The sequence below is a fragment of the Ochotona curzoniae genome, unplaced genomic scaffold (assembly GCF_017591425.1).
Source record: "Ochotona curzoniae isolate NIBS_2020 unplaced genomic scaffold, NIBS_Ocur_1.0 contig_2210, whole genome shotgun sequence".
NCBI lineage: Eukaryota > Metazoa > Chordata > Mammalia > Lagomorpha > Ochotonidae > Ochotona > Ochotona curzoniae.
The window spans coordinates 14132483-14150205 of NW_024465369.1; the positions used below are offsets into that span (position 1 = coordinate 14132483).

A 17723-nucleotide genomic window follows, 5' to 3' on the forward strand; every position below is an offset into this window, starting at 1 on the left:
TAATCAAATAGAAAAAAGTAACTGCAAAAAAACCAAAGTGTCTAGAATTGTAGTTGAGAATCTTGATGTTTTCACATGGCCCATCTTTTCACATGATTTTTTTAGCTTCATACAAATACTGTTTATCATATTTTTCTTTCTTTCTTCCTGCCTTTCCATTAGGCTTAAACACAGAAATAATTTTAAGGAGCAATTAAAATCCCTTTAATTAAAATATTCTTAAAATTACTTAAAATGTAAAATAAATAAATAAACAAATAATCTAATTGTTACAGGGCCTTCATTTGTCCACTTAAGTAAAAGAACTAGATAAAACAGGCAATCCCAAAAGGACAAATATCATATATTCTCTCTGACATAAAGAAACCTCCATGCCAAATACAAACCAAATAGATACATAGGTAAAAAGTATATACATATTCTCATAGAGGAACTGTATAGTAGAGAATAGCATTCTGGGAAGTGAAGATACTTTGCAGTATGCATTTCTACTCCCAAATAAAATGAGGACTCCCAATAAAACAGTTAATTATATTTTGACAACAGGATGCTAGACTTTCTACCATTGTCTATACCTGCAATGGCATGATACACTTAGTAGAATGGTGGACTTGTGACTGCTGAAGGACTATAGTAATATGGGGGATAACAATGAGTGGGGAGGGTAGAAGTGTAATCCTTGTGCCTATGGAACGATATCATGGAAAAAGAAAAGAGAATTCTTTGTTCTTGTGTATAGTGTATGGGGAAGATAAATGAACAGACTAATATTTCACACTCTTTTATGTGCAATTCCAAAGTCAACAATCTCTGAAAACAACTTTTGCAATACTGACCTGATCTTAACTTATTTAATCGTAAAAATGGTTTTGTACTATTTGTAATCTTTTTACATCTCAGTTAGACTGAGTATATGTTTTGCTGCAGGTGTAGTAACAGTTGATTTTTGGATGCTGGTACAGACTTCTTAGATGCGGATAAAAAGCACATTTCATAATTACAGTACATATCATATTTAAAAGCTCAAAAAATACTCAATCCTAAAATGTTTCTGGCCTTCAAAGGGACTATGATTCTGCACAACTATGATTTGGGGAGACACAAATATTATTGACAGAAATGAGCCAGATGTGTCTAAAGAGAGTGAGGGGCAATGGGCAGGAAGGAGAGAACCAGTGGGGGAGATCATTTAATCCAAGTGGTGGGTGAAGCCTCTCTCTGAAGATGACATTTAATCAGATCCTGTAGCCGTGCCGTGGAACTCTCGGGGAAGAAACTATTTTAGTCACTGGGGATAGATCAGTACCTATCTAGAAAACTGCTCCATACTGATGGATGACCAAGTTCAAAGACCTAAAGCAAGAGTGAGTTTGGTGTGTTTGAAGAAGAATATGAAGACCTCTAACACTGTGAACTACCAAGCAAGGGGAAGAATGGTAAGAGAGACTGTCAGATTAACAAAGAGCTCAGTAACTTAAGGATTTTACCATGCATCTGATATGAAGTCTTGGGAGATTTGATATTAAAAGTTATCCTAAACCCAGCTTTTTTAAAAAGATATCATTTTTACTCTGTGGATAGCTTTCTTACAGGACTGAAAGTTTTGCAAAAGTAGGTGGTTATCAGTCTGGATAAAATTCAAAAGTTTCATGGTGACTGGCCATGTTTTTTAATAAAATAGTATCTTAATTATATAATGTCTTTAATATATCCAATAAGCAACTACAATGCTATAAGTTAATAAACTAAATATTATTATGTTATCTTTGTTATTCCAATTGTTTTTAAGAAGTGATTCTCTTTTACCTGCTGAGAAATAACTGGAGAAAAGATTGAAGAACTGGTTTCACACACTGGCCCTGCCACTTACTGGTGGTACTAACGCTGATTGGGTTTAACCTCTGGACTTCAGCTTCCTATAGTGTAAAATATGGAGATTGAATTACATAATTGATAAAGCCTCTTTCCCTTGCAGTCTTAAGTTCACAGCCCTTTATGTTAGATTCTAAAATTATAGGATTCTAGATAAGACCTAATGTAAACATTAGCGTATCTTTAAATATAAATGTAAAAAAAAAAAATTACAGACTCACTGGGTATCTGTTTCTTGAGTAGTAAATTTTCCCTTCTTTCCTTCTTAACAGGACCAAGGAAACGAATACCAGAAACAAAGAGCACAAAGTATTTTCTTCATCACTCCATAGAACCCTGATACTTCTCTAGTTTCATCAGATTCAGAGAAATGATCACCTTGGCAGATGGCCACAGAGGATGTCAACTGTTTTTTGGAGGCAAGCAATAAAATATTTATACTATGAGCTTTCTCTCATTAGCTGTTGTAGAAAAAGTATAATTAACTAAAAGCTTACTTCAAGATATATGTTTTATAATACGTAGCTATTTCTTTTCTTCTTTAAAGCATTACTTTTTGTCAGAATTGCATTAAAATGATTTTGCCCTTATTTGAGATATTACATTGGATAAGTTGGCATTAAGTCCTTCCATACAAAATAAGAATAGAAATAACAGAAATTAAATACCAATGTTATAGAGCAATACTCTTTCTAATCTGTCTTGAACATATGTAACTTCAGAAACTAAATAGATTGAAACTTAGAATGTTTGCTATTAACTTTAGAATTCTCTGTTCCTTTAATGACATTTTAAAAAGTGATTCCAATCTTTTTTTGGTTGCTTATATTTAATAACCATGTTAAAGGGCTCCAAAATCTTGTAAAGCCATATCTTTATATCTCTACATGCTAAATTTTATGAGATATGTATATTAAAATATTACATTAAACTTGTACTTCATTTCATGGCTGCTCCTAGAAAAGCCATCAGGCCCTGGTCCTGGGCAGAACTACTTCCTTCAAAATTGAAATTAATTGCATTACCTTTTAAAAGGAATATTTGCCTAAAAAGAAACTTACCTTATTTAAAAGGAAAAATAGGTGTAAGGAATATGTATTCCTCTCCACACACATAAAAATATTTAACTAGGGAAAAAAAGACTCAAGTAGATAAAAATAAAGTTTATATGAAAATGAGCTCGTAAGAAATTCTGTAGCATGCATTAAAATTGAATTTCCTAACAAATTTTAAATAAACAGAAACTACAGATCTGCTCAGAATTTCTTGTGTCATGTTAATTCAACTCATAGAGTAAGGTTGTTCTGTAAACATGTCTGCTTTTCAAGTTGCACATAGAAGAAAGCTTTCTAAATGTAAAGGAGATCATCAATGTTTAAAAAGCCCAGTGTAGAGCTTCTGAGTTTTCTTTCAGTAACTAGAATTAAAAATTCTTGCTTTCTTTTGGACAAAATTTCATCTAATTACAGTCAATTTATTCTGCAAATTTTGGACAGCAAGTCCTGATCACCAAAGAAAAAGCAGCTGTGCTGCTCTTGGCTCAGAGTCCCAACAATGGTCTGATTATGTAGTCACTGGGCTTGAAAGGAAGCCATGAAGTGTAGCTGTCCAGCAGCTGCCGCCTGGCATAGGCACACCTGAATCTTTCTGGACTGCTGGTGATGTATGCCGTCTGCTTCTATAGATGTTCAAAGAAATGTCTTCAACAAGTCAATTCAGTAAAACAGCTGTTGGGAGAAGGAAGTTCCTTCCTACAACCTTTTACATCTTTCATTAGGTGGTTGTTTCTAAAGCTTCCATTCCAAGATTTATACATTAAACATCTAAATCTTCTCTTAGTTTGATATAACTGTTTTTTTTCTTTTTGAGAGGTGCTAGAAATTGACCACTGCTTAATTAGTGGAAATAGTTCCCATAAACCATGCTTTCTCTAATATTTCCTTTAACTCACCTACATAGCTTCTCTTGCCTTCAACTCAGTTATTCTTCAACCACTGCAATGTACTGGTCAGATAGCTTTAATTTCTGTGTATTCAACATTAAAACCCAGTCTTTTATTCTATATTCATTCATTCTATTTACCACCATGATATTAATAAGCCAGTAATATCTAGACTTCTGACCCAGACTCCTGTTTTTGTTTCATTTTATTTTCCATGTTCTTTAGAGGTGGCAAAGACATACAATAGTTATGATTTGTAAACATCACTTGATTAACTTGAAACCCACTGATTAACCACAACTGTGCCCGTCATCTACCTACAGTCAGTTACTGACTCTCCTTGTACCCCAGTTTGTACAGTTTTAAAGTTTGGGTGCTAATAGTAAATTCATTGTAAGGATTAAATAGAATATAGCTATTCTTACTTTAGCAAAAAGATTGGAAACCAGTTTTCCCAGAACAAGCTGAACTCCTTGTCAGCTTCTCCATCATATTCATGTCAGATGTTTTTATGCCATTAAATCTGTTGTGGTGCTACCAAGTCTGGTTCACATGAAGCATCCCAATCAACAATGCAAAATTCATGTTTAAAATATTAAAATGATGCAGATATCATTGTTAAAAACATTGTACCAATGGTTCTTAACCTGGCTTACATGGAAACTATGAACAGTCCAAATTTTGAAAAAAGTGTTAGGCTATCATGGGGTCATTGAAGGTTTATTTTTTTATAGCTTGCCACACACACACACCCCTGAACAAATGTCTCATATTTCACAACAAAGATTTCAGAACATAGGTATTCTTCTGGCTTACACTCTCTCCTTCCCACATTCCACACTTGCCCTCCTCCTGTGTTAACCACTATTATTTAGAGAAATAGTCCATTTACAGAGCAAAGTGACTTGAAAAGTCTTCTACTCGGGGTTAAATGTCTTTTATATACATATTAATCAGATGTTTACTCAGTCTGAAAAAAATCTGTTGTTTCCACTAGGAAAATAAAAGTAAACAGATCATTTTATTCTCTGTATTTTTTTAAACTCTTTATTTTTTGTAATACTGTTCCATAGCCTTGGGGATTTCTCCTCAGCACTGCTCCCCACTGATTTCCGCTATAACAATAGCATAGTGCTCCATTCTGCTACTTAAGTGTATCCTGACATTGTAGGTATAGACAATGGTAGAAAATCCACCATTCTATTATCAAGACTTACTCAACAGTCTCATCTTTATTGGTTTCCTGGGTCGGCTGTAAACAACCACAAACTGATAGATTAAAATAAAGAGAATTTTTTTTCTCTCAGTTCAGGAGGGTATATAAATGCAAAACTAAGCTTTTAGTACAGCAGTGCTGTTGAAAGTCTGGAAGTGAGTCTCTTTCCCATGCCTTTGGCTTAGCTTGTTGGTGTTGATGATAATCCTTTGGCATTTTTCGCTGATAAACAGATCACATCAGTCCCCACCACTGGAGTGTCTTTGTCTCTTCTCTGCATCTGAGGACCTAATCTTATTAGAGTAGGACCTTCCTTATTTCAGTTTGACCTCATCTTGATTATAACTGCATAGGCAGTCCAGGATTTCCAAATATGATCTCATTCACAGGTTATGATGCTAGGACTTGAAGATAACTTTTATGGGAATATAATTCAACTCATAAGCCCTGTCTTATTTCTTAAAGCTGTAAATTTAGAGAAGAAAAATGGATTTTGGAAGTAGAGAATTTGCTGCTGTTCAACCTCTGGAAAAAGGCTGTTACTTGAAGATATGACATAGTCTCTGAATAGGTATAATTGTTTTGCTTAAAAGTATTTGGTAGCATTGTATCTTCAGCTTAGTTTCTTAATTAGTTTCCCATCTATTCAAAGTTCTGTTCTTTTACTTGTAAACAGTGTTATTATTTTACTTATTTATTTAAGAACTCAAATACTAGGCTTTAGACTTGTGACCTAAGGCTACATATTATATGCATCTTTAACTGACATTTCTCCAAGATTTTAGAGATGACATAACATTTACACTTATAATTGAATAAATAGTGGCACTTTGTAAATGAATTGAGGTAATATTTGTATGTTAAATTTGCTTAACCTGGGGCTAGTTTTTATTTTCGTGACCAAGAAATTCACTGCTCACTTTAAGTTGAAATTGAGAACAGTTGCCGACCTTTCTAAATGAACATGTTCATATAATTTTATCTCATTAACATTAACTCTTCTGCTTGTTCTAGAAAAGCTTATTCGAGTGAAGATACTTCTCTTATATATGGCTTAATATCTGGAATATACGTCATCAGTACACTTTTATCAGATTTTTTAAAGTCATCTGCCATAACTGTAAAAAACTGTCCAAAGATTTTTCATATACTAAGATTGACACAGAGGCATACTATTATTGCAGCATTCCAAGAAAAGAATTTTACGTGTATTTTCTCGTCTTTGAGCCTCTGAGTGACAAAGACTGTGAAGTATTACACCATCCTCTTGGGATCCTATGGGTTTCCAATGTCTAATAAAACATACAGGATTTCGAGAAAATTTCTTTTCTGCAAGTAACAACTGCCTCAAATTACTGTGTGCATGTAGTATATACTCAATAAATAAATCTTCATGAATTAAAAAAACAAAATTATAAGCACTTCTGCTTGCTGAAGCATCCAGAAGCAGATCTCTTGAAAAACATGGCTGTTTTGAAACAAACCCAATTACATGTCTTTCATGTTAAATATTTTCCTTGAATTTGGGATAAAAAATAAACAGGGATAAGTACTGGAGAGAGTGTGTGGCTGGATAATGGAGATGGCTGCTTTATTTTCTGAAACATTTTAGTGAACTATAGAACTTTAGGCTTTAGTTTGTAATTGTATCTTATTTTTCAAGTGAAGGCTAAAACTCTGCTGAACACTATGAAGGGTATGAATAAATAAGCAGATGAGTATTACTTTAGGAGTAGGGTTGACTTTCTAGCTACAGGTTAAAATACTACACTATCAGTCTGGACTATACTTCTGTTTAACTTGCAGACTATGCTTCTACTTAACTGTAGTAGATGGCCTCAACTATGTCGCTTTGAGTAATCTTTAATTCATAGACTGAATTTTTTTTAAAAGATTTATTTTTATTATTTTTTTTATTGGAAAGGCGGATATACAGAGAGGAAAGACAGAGAGGAAGATCTTCCGTCCGATGATTTACTCCCCAAGTGGGCGCAACGGTCGGCCAATACTATGCCGATCCTAAGCCGATCTGAAGCCAGGAGCCTCTTCTGGGTCTCCCACACGGGTGCAGGGTCCCAAAGCTTTGGGCTGTACTCTGCTGCTTTCCCGGGCCACAGGCAGGGAGCTGGAAGGGAAGCGGGGCTGCCGGGATTAGAACCGGCGCCCCTATGGGATCCTGGGCGTGCAAGGCGAGGACCTTAACCACTGCGCCCCCGCGCCGGGCCCCCATAGACTGAATTTTTTTAAGTGGGCATTGCACTGGAATAGTAGACTTTTGCATAGGAGAATGTTGCACAGCAACTGAAAATATAAAATTTTGATACAGATACACTGACCTAACTTGGAGAACAACAGACTAGAAACTTTCAGGAGGAATTCAAGAAGATAAATAAGCAAATAGAGAAGTTGAAATTTGTATGGAGAATATCAGAAACAACAAAATAAATAACCCTGGATTAGTAATAAAAATATCTGAGAAAATGTTATGAGTTGTGTTTCTGTCCTCAAACGTCTATATTCCAACACTGGCAATGTGTCTAAAATTGGATTAGGCTGCTTTAAGAACAGGATTAAAAATTGGTAAGATTTTCCCAAGGAAACTGAGTAACCATTTGCAAACAGTATGATGACAGTGATCATTTATGGAATTCTTACAGACTTGAAAACTTTTACATTTTCTTCCAATTCTGCTATGCAGTATTTCTCAGTAATTGTCAGTCCATTCATTCATTTATTTGTCTATATGCTTTTGAAACTTTTTATGCTGGACAGGCATTGTAGCACAGAGGGTAAAGCCACAACCTACAACACTAACATCTCAAGTGGGTGCCGTTTCCAATGCCAGCTGTTCCACTTCTGGGAACAGCTAATGACCTGGGAAATGCAGCAGATGTTGATGGCGTTGGCATTGTAATACAGCAAGCAAAGCTGTAGCTTGCAGTGCTGGCAATGTACAGGGTTCCAGTTTTTATCCTGGCTCCACTTCCGATTCAGCTCTTTGCTAATGGCCTGGGAAAAGCAGTGCAAGATGACCCAAGTATTTGGGTCACTGCCACTCACAAAGACCTCATTGAAGCTCCTGGCTCCTGAATCCTGTCTGGCCCCAGCCCAGACCTTTGCAGCCACCTGAGTGAACCAGTAGATGGAAGACCTCCATCTCTCCCTCTCTGGAACTCTGCCTTTCAAATAAAATAATCAAATCTTTATACAATCTTGTATAATATTTATCAACGAGTGAAACTCAAATCAGAACATTAATTCATTGTTCCTTGCCTATTGGCTCCAGCACTGCAGAGCATAGCTTTTGAAGCAGCTTTTGTTTATTAATAGCTGGAATCTTGGTGTAAGGGTCACTTTTTCACAGGGGTGAGGGGAACCTGCTGTGGGCAGAGATAAGTCTGAGTGTGATGAGCCATGGAGGATGGAAGTCCCAAAGGTAATAAAGGCAAATGCATTCCTAAAGAAAGCTCTCTAGTTCTAAACTTCATAGAAGCAAAGTAAAAATAGTAGGCATTACTTCACTTTTTCACTGTATGCATCAGAAACAAGCTATGGATAGGAAAGTAAGTTCACAAATTAAACTGAGCTATTTTTAATTACTTACCTTTCTTTACTCTGGAGTTAATGCCTTTGTTTTGATAGATTGTAGTAAATCACTCCTTTTTTAAAAAATAGTTTTACCCCATATTGGCATACTGTCAGCAGGAAAAGAGATGTTATAGAAAGTTCAAACAATTGGGATATTTGGTGTTAATTTTGGTTTTGAGTCGTAAAAGCAGTACAAATCCATGGCATTTAAAATAACAGGGAAGAACGTTCAATGAAAAGTAAAATTTTTCTAACAATCCTGTATCACTTGAAAAATCATTTATCCACTTGAAAGTGCATGTGCGCACATAGGTACGAAGTGTGACATTCATATGCATATATATACCTTCATAACCTGTTTAAAAAGAAACATTGCTGATATATTGTTCTTTCCTAGTGTATTTTCTTCTGTTTGTCTTTTTATTCTGTCTTTTTATTCTCTTTGTATACTAATAAAGTGGCCTTTTTCAGGTTTGAAATATTTTTTCTGTTCTTATCCTTAATTTGTTATTATCCTTGGATTGTGGTGGCTTCTTTCCCCACACTGAAATTTTTGTATTTTGGCCTAATCACATTATTTTTTCTTGATGACTTCCAGAGTGTTTGGTCCAATATTATAAAATATTTAACAACTGCAAGCACCTGGAAAGTCAACCAGTAGACAAATTCTCGCTCACTTTCTCCAACCTATCTTGCCTCCATCTTTCTCTCAGATCATTAAATATATATATTTTTAAATTATCTATCATATATAAGTAAAAAATACATAGACATATTTTTCAGGATTCTTCAATATGGCTCGTGTCTGTCCTTGCCTCTTTAGGACTAACATGTTTAATTGCAGTATTTTCGCAATCTGTTTGTTATCTAAAAGGGTTACTCTACTGCTTACTTGTTTTTGCAAAATACTCATATGACATGCTTTTGATCAGATTGACTTTAGTATTGCCTATCAAGTTCTAAAAAAAAACTTCTATTGATACTACAGCTACAAATCTTATTAAAATAACATTAATCTAGGTGGAATTAACTAAGGATATTGTGTGTGTATATATATATGCATATATATGTATATGTGTGTCTGTGTATATATGTATGTATATATATATGTACACAGACACACATATATACATCCTGAAAACAATGTCCATGTCTTCTAAACATGCAGTTTGGTTTATTTTAGCTTTGTGTTTTCCACATAAATTTGGTTTATTTATAGTATTTATTTTCTAATTGGGTATGACGTATATAGGAGTACTTCCAATTTTATAACTAACTACCTTTCCAAAATTTTTATTTTTACTGATTTTTTTTTTTTTTAGGAAAACTCATGGCTTTCTCAGGCACACATTCATTTCCTTATAGAAGCAAGAATATAAATGACTCTTCTTTTGTAGTATTTATATTCTCTACCTCTTTTGTATCTAATTAGCTAGTATATTTAGAATTATATTCAATACAATTATTTTTACTTTGTGGAAGCCTATAAATACTTTTATCACCACTGATTTTAGATAACATTATAATTTCTATTGCTCTAAGTGAAGGAAAAAATGGTATATATAAAGTGTAAGATTCTGAAAAATATGTAATGCAGCTGTATTACTAACTTCGTAGTTACATGAATTATATGACAAAAAAATCCCCATCTTGTTTCTGTCTACTTTATGATTTGCTGTTTGCCCATAATCTTCACAAGTTTGACATGATGTGCCTAGCTGTAGTATTCTGTTTATATTTCCTCCTTCAGGTTTTCTCAATATCTTGTTTTTGTACATTTTTGTATTTGTGTGTGTGTGTGTGTGTGTTTTTACCAAACATTGGAATGATTGGCCATTACGTCTTCAGATATTCCTCCTCTACCATTTTTTTCTCTTTATTCTGCTTCTGGGGCTTCTGATTTTGTTATAATGACCTGGGTATGTGAGTGCCTGAGATGCTTTTTTCCTCTGAGCATTTTTCTCAGTGTTCTTTAGAGATTTCTACAATGTTCTCAATTCATTGGCTGGCTTCTATGCCATCTCCACCATGTTGTTAAATCTATCCAGTGAATTTTTTTTTTATATTGTTCTACTTAGCTCTATAATCTTTCAGTTTGCTTGAAAAAAAAATCACTGTGATAAAATATACATAAACATTACATTTTCCAATTAAATCATTCTAATTCCACTCGATTCTTTTCATTGTTTCCATTTCTCTCCTGAAATTCCCAATGTGTACAAATGATGGTGATTCAATGGTAAAGCGGGTGCTTACTTTTTTCTGTAAGGACTGGGAGTTATATTTTTCCTACCTCTTCAGATCTAGGAATATTTTATTTATGCTGAATGTGGGTGATACACTTTAAGCATTTCTCTCCTCTGTGAAAGTTTTCTGACTTCTAGTTAAAAAATCACAATAGGCCTGGCTTTATGTTGTCTTAGAGTGGATCTGTTTGGTTCTGCCCTTAACCCTGGAGTATTCCCATCATCCTAGTGATATAATCAGTATTTCCAAAGTGTGGCCCTTATACTATTCCGTGAATTATCTCATGTAATGAATGCTGCTGAAATCACTGTGCTAGCCAGTTTTTTCCTGCACTGGGTCCCTTGGAGTCTTCTTTCAGAGGTCAGATTAGGAAGGCATTGATGTGAACAATTTGTAAGTCTACCTCCATGTTTTCTTCCTTTCTGGAATTCCCTACTTCTACCTTCAATTTTCAGCTGGTCATTCAACCCTGAATTCTAGCCTGTGGTGCCTCTCCATTCAGTAATTCTGAGTGGATTTGTTTTTTTTTTTTTTTTTGAGGAGTCAGGTGGAAGGAGAGTAGTAGCTTTTTGCTGAAATTCTACCGGAAATCAAAACTTTAGACCTGAGAGAAAAGACATATAAGTGTAAAATTTTGCCCAGTGATATTTTGTTTAAACAGCAATGATCTTTCCCTTCCACTTCTTGTGTACTATTGGTCAGTCTCCAGTATATATCCAGATACTTCATTTTGTTTTGGCATGTTTTCCATAATTTATTATTGAATATGATTTAAGTCATTCCGCTTCCTTTTTAAAAAGGATTTTTTTTTATGAGAAAGGTAAATCAGATTTAAAGAGAAGGATCTTTCATCTTGCTGATTCACTCCCGAGAGCCTTCTATGGCCAAAGCTGAGTCAATCCAAAACCAGAAGCCAGAAGCTTCCTCAGGTCTGCTACTCTGGTGCAGAGTCTGAAGTCTTTGAGCCGTCCTCTACTACTTTCCCAGGCCACACGCAGGGATCTGGATGGGAAGTGGAACAGCTGGGACAAAAACTGGTGCCCATGTGAAATCCCAGTGCTTGCAAGGTAAGGGTTGAGCTATTGAGCCATTATGCTAGGCGATCCACTTTCAACCAGAACTGAAACTCCTAGCTCTTTACTTTTATATTTACCTGTTGAACTCATTGTTCACATTCTAAGATTGATATTTCACTTCATGACTAGTATAACTACTTATACCTCAGTTTGATTTCAGTCTCTGTTTATTACCATTATACTTCTCTGTCCCAATGTATAAAGTAGAAATGATCAAAGAATTGCTTTTGTTTATTAAATGTTACAATATTTTTAAATCATGTGGCACTTTATTGCCTTAGTTATTGCAAAAGATTAGAAGGCTAAATATTGCCACATGGGTGTTACTACTGGCTACCAAGTCTATGGTGTAATTAGATTAACATCTGTGAAATGAATTTGTGTTTCCAAGAGGATCCAGTTTCAGTATTATACCATTACTGTTTGATAGCAATTCACACCAGGAATAGCCAAACAAGGATAGTCATAGTATGCTTAATGATCTAGGCAATATTATTCTCTCTTATGGGTGTGTTTTTAAAACTCAGAATTTTTTTTTCCTCCAAAGAAGTTCCTGACTATAGTGCCAAATGAAACATTTAGTGGTAAAACTCAGGCCAAGCAAAATAAATGGCATTTGGGTTTTTGGTCACTATATATAGTGTAATAAATCTATAGAACTATATGATGACATCAGACATTGTTCTGTCATCAGATATTTCTTGCAAACTCAAAAATGAAATATTTGTATCCTGGGAATACATGTAATTTCTGAAATTGGTTGTTGAATGCGCTTTTCTGTGGCTAGTTAACATTGGTGTCTGACATGTTTGCTGGAATTATGTTATGAATATGTGCTCATATGTTTTGTGTTTTATGAAAGAAATGCATAGGATTGGTGTGTGACTTTTCAGACGCATTTTGCTGTAGTGGAAGCAATTTAATACTGAAGATAAAAGGGGAACCGCTGAGGTTGCATTAACTCTCTTTCTCTTTGGCAAGCATTATTATAGCTGCTATTCACATTTATTCCTGTTCAAATACAAATCCATCCATCATGTAAACTTGGAGCCAGATTCTGATCTCTAATACATAGCATGAATTGCCGTGTATCTTTTTGCCACAAAAAAAAAGAAGTACCATCTAAGATTAAAATCTGTCCTTTCAAATTGATTTTATTTTTATCTAACTAGAAAGCAAAATGCAGTGTCAGATGAGGAAATAAAATAATTCATGTCAGGATGTGGTTTCTTTTTTTAATAAATGTTACTTTCAGAAGCAAATCTTCCTGTGTTTCTTTAATCATAATAATAACTCTAAAAGAGAAAAGAAGCATTGTTATTTATGGTTTTTGAAATGAAGTATTTTATCTTGGGACATCCATATACACTTAATATGGATTATACTAGAAGGCCATGCTATAAAAAGAACGTTACATAAGGTTAAAATTACTGAAAAGCAAGCAAAACCTATTTAACATAAAAGATGAAACTCATCAGAACACATTTTATGTTTGTTTCCCTGAAATTCAGCAAGTTTATCAAAGCTGAAAACAATAAAACAAAAACAGCAACAAAGTAAAATACTTAAAATTAAAGCAGTCTTGTTTGAGAATTTAAGTGTCTTTTTCAAATTATAAATGGCAAAAAGGTAAAATATTTAATATTTTTTCAACTAGAAAAAATTAGTTCAATCTATTAAAGCTGTTTTTTAAGCAGCATTTTTTTAACACTTATAAGCAAAGCATTAAATTAATCAGCTTGGGAGATACAAAGAATGACTATATCACTGCACTTCGAAGAAGTATTTAGTTCAGTGGAACAAACAAAATTATACATAGCATATCGAGGAATCTATAAACTAGAGAATCCATTGCTTCCTTTAAGACTGCAGAGAAAAGTTATTATGTGCTACTCTTTCGTTGTATTCTAGAATCCCAGGATATCTTTATAGGAGAGTAGTATAGTGCCTGGGGCATAAAAGGTGTTTGCTGTGTTGATTAAAGAATGGATGGGGCCCGGCGCGGTGGCGCAAGTGGTTAAGGTCCTCGCCTTGCTCGCCCGGGATCCCATATGGGCGCCGGTTCTAATCCCGGCAGCCCCGCTTCCCTTCCAGCTCCCTGCCTGTGGCCCAGGAAAGCAGTCGAGGACGGCCCAAAGCTTTGGGACCCTGCACCCGCGTGGGAGACCCGGAAGAGGCTCCTGGCTTCGGATCGGCATAGTATCGGCCCGTTGCGCTCACTTGGGGAGTGAATCATTGGACGGAAGATCTTCCTCTCTGTCTCTCCTCTCTGTATATCCGCCTTTCCAATGAAAAAATAATAAAAAATAAATCTTTAAAAAAAAAAAAAAAAGAATGGATGAAAATTCTGTTTCATTAACTATAGTGTGAGTTGTACGTATGTATTAACTATTTCTGCAGATAACTAGTTAATTTAGAATTAGGCCATTTTTTAAGCCCGTTTCCTTATCTGTAAAATATGATACTCTCTAAGTTTGCTGTAAAGCGTAAATGAGATAATGTATGTAAAGTCTATATTAGAGTGGTTAGGTTCACAAAGTTGCTATCATTACCATTGTAGTCCTTTTTATTATCAATAAGAGATTAATGAAAGTAACTTAATATAAAGCACTAATAATCAAACCGTAATACTTTGGGTAGCATGGTGGTATAGCAAGCAGATGCTTCACTGGTGGCACCACTATCTCTTGTGGGCACTGGTTTCAGTTCTGGCAGCTCCACTTCCATTCCAGCTCAATGCTGATGGCCTTAAAAAAAAAGCAGTGAAATACGGCCCAAGACCTTGGACCCATATATGCATGTGGGTCGAGATCCGGAAGAAGCTCCTGGCTCCCAGTTTCATACTGGCCAGTCTCTGACTGTTGCAGCCATTTGGAGAGTGAACCAGCAGATGGAAGCAATCTCTATCTCTGTCTCTCCCTCCCTTGCTCTATGACTCTGTTCTTCAAGTGAAACAAATAAATCTTTTTTTTTAAGATTTATTTATTTTTATTACAAAGTCAGATATACAGAGAGGGGGAAAGACAGAGAGGAAGATCTTCTGTCCATTGATTCACTCCCCAAATGAGCACAACAGCTGATGCAATGCCGATCCGAAGCCAGGAGCCAGGAACTTCTTCCTGGTCTCCCATAGGGGTGCAGGGTCCCAAGGCTTTGGGCTGTCCTCGACTGCTTTCCCAGGCCACAAAAAGGGAGCTGGATGGGAAGTGGAGCTGCCGGGATTAGAACTGGCACCCATATGGGATCCTGGTGCATTCAAGGCAAGGACTTTAGCTGCTAGGCTATGGTGCTGGGCCCAAACAAATAAATCTTTTTAAAAAAATAATTAAGCCATGTCCTAACACTGACTTGTCATGTATTCTAAAATTACTTGATTTTATATGGAAAAAATACACCATGAGTTGTAAATTAACTATCAAACTTTGTACTTGGTCCCTTTCATTGTAAAATGAAAACACGAATAAGAACTTAAGAATTATTATTTTCTGTTTTACTCATTTATCTGTAAATTCAACAAATATTTACTCAGTGTCTACCGTATGTCCTACATTGTGGTGGCACAGTGAAACAACTGTGAATAAATAATTTGCAAGTCTGACTTTATGAAACAACCAGATCAGATAGAAGGTTCGAAAAGTTCCATAGCCCACACTCCTGGAAGTTACATAAGGGAGACTTCAAAATGTTAATGGAACAGTAGAATTTGAAAATAACTTATTTTAACACAATAAAGCTTTGAAATCTGCATAGTTTTTTTAATGATAGCATCTTGCATAAAGTTTTTTAAACCCCCTCTTATATAGTTGTGTATTCTCCTCCATCATCTTAAGGGAAAAATAAATTTTGTAATGTGCTTTACAAAATTTTGAAAATTTAGGCACAAATAAAGAGTTAAGCTCAGAAAACAGGTGACTAGGAGTAAATGTAGCTTATTTTCAGTATTTAACCATAAGTTTAAAAATAAGTTTCTTCTTATATTTGGAGTGTTAGAAAACCATTAATCACCTGATTACCAATTTAGTGAAAGAAGTATGTTGGTGAAAACATTTTTTTTTATAAACCTCGAATGGCTAAGGTCCTTATTTTCTCTGTTTTCCTGTTAACTGATTATGTGAAATGGAACAAGTTGTTTATCAGTTGACATATAATAAGAAGTGTGCAAAATTGTAGTGATCAGTATGATCTGATAAAGAACAAAATGCAATGGTTGCATCCACCCGACCTCCTCAGCCTCTGGTAACCACTGTTGTTTTCTCAATGCCTGTGAGATCAGCATCTTTTTTTACATTTTATATATGTGTGAAATGATATAGTATATCTCTTAAAATCATTTCTTTTATATTCATTCATGTTGTCTCAGAGGACAGCAGTTCATCCTTTTTGGCTGAATAATACTCTACTGTGTTCAAGGACTCCACTTTTCATGGAAAGTGAATATTATGAAGTAACTATGAATGGATTTTTTAAATTTTTAAACAAAATAAATGTATCTGCTCATCCGATTTTCTCACCATTTCATCTTTCGTGCTGATCTCATCCTGTTTTGCTTCTCTGAGGAGTTTCCATAGTGCTTTTTCTAATGGCTGTACTGATTTAGATCCTGACCAATAGTATGTGTTCTTTATGTTCCGCATATTCACCAGCGCTTTTTATCTCTCATTTTTTGGCATCATCACTCTAACAGGTGTGAGGTGACATCTTGTGATTGTTCTGATTTGCATTTTTTGATAATTGAGGTATTGCGCCTTCTTTCATATACCTACTAGCCATTTGCATATCTTGTGAAATATGTCCATGATGTTCTTTTTGCCAACTTTTAATAATATTATTTGTTTCTGTCCTTTTTAGATTCTGAGTTTTAGATTCTTGTCTGAAGAAGGTAATAGTTTGTGAATATTTTCTGCTATTCTGTAGGTTGTGTCTTTACTGTTGACTTTTTCTTTACTGTGAAAAAAGCTTTTAGTTCAAAATAATTTCATTTGCAAATTTTTGCTTTTGTTGTTGTGCCCTTAAGATCTTCTGAAAACAGAAATAAAGGCCCTGAACCACCAATGTTTTTTGTAGCACAGCTAATCTAACTGCTGCTTGGGACACTCATATTCACTCCTAGGATGCCTGAGATCAAGTCCTACCTCAGTTTATAATCCAGCTTTTTGTTAATGAATAGCCTGGAAAGCGGCAGATGACCATTCAAGTAGTTAACCCCTGCCCCCAATGCGGGAGACCTGGCTGGAGTTCCAGGCTGTACAAATGCTTTCTCACTTGCTCCCTCTTTTTCCCTCTCTTCCATTCATTTCACCCTCCCTCCATCCCTCTCTTCTCTCTCTTCCCTTCTCTCTCTCCTTCCTTCTCTCCTTCCTTCACTCTCTTTATGTCACTTTCTGTCATTCTACCTCCCAAATAAATATAAAAACATATTTTAAAATACTTTGCTCATTTCAGTGTCATTTTTCGTGGTTTTGCTCTAGTCGATTCATAAATTTTGTTATTGTAGATTCATGTACTGGAATGTAAATGTTTAATTCATTTTGTATATATTTCTTTTAGAAGATTTATTACTTGAGGCTTAGTGTGATGGCTCAAGGGCTAAATCCTCACATTGCAGATGCTGTGATCTCATTTGGGTACCAGTTTCTGTACTGGCTGCTCCACTTCTCATCCAGCTCTCTGTTGTGACCTGGGGAAGCAGCAGAGGATAGGCCAAAGCCTTGAGACCGTGCATGTATGTTGGACACCCATAGGAGGCTGCTGGCTTCAGATAGGCTCAGCTCTAGCCACTGCA

At 35.3% G+C, this 17723-nt stretch overlaps 2 long non-coding RNA genes across 6 annotated transcripts in view; both read left to right on the forward strand.

The window, feature by feature from the left end:
• Window positions 1-2194, forward strand: part of LOC121150590 — a 39376-nt gene extending 37182 nt beyond the window's left edge. For 4 of the 5 annotated variants that reach the window (XR_005882999.1, XR_005883001.1, XR_005882997.1 and 1 more), the window contains one exon: window positions 2145-2194. This is a non-coding gene — a long non-coding RNA (uncharacterized LOC121150590). Of the gene's footprint in view, window positions 1-275; window positions 402-2144 lie in introns of all 5 variants that reach the window. The other variant, XR_005882998.1, reaches the window with a different exon arrangement.
• A 305-nt stretch (window positions 2195-2499) lies between these two features.
• LOC121150592 lies at window positions 2500-4355 on the forward strand. The gene is made up of 2 exons (XR_005883003.1): window positions 2500-3873; window positions 4142-4355. It is a non-coding gene; the product is annotated as an uncharacterized LOC121150592 (long non-coding RNA).
• Window positions 4356-17723: the final 13368 nt, after the last annotated feature.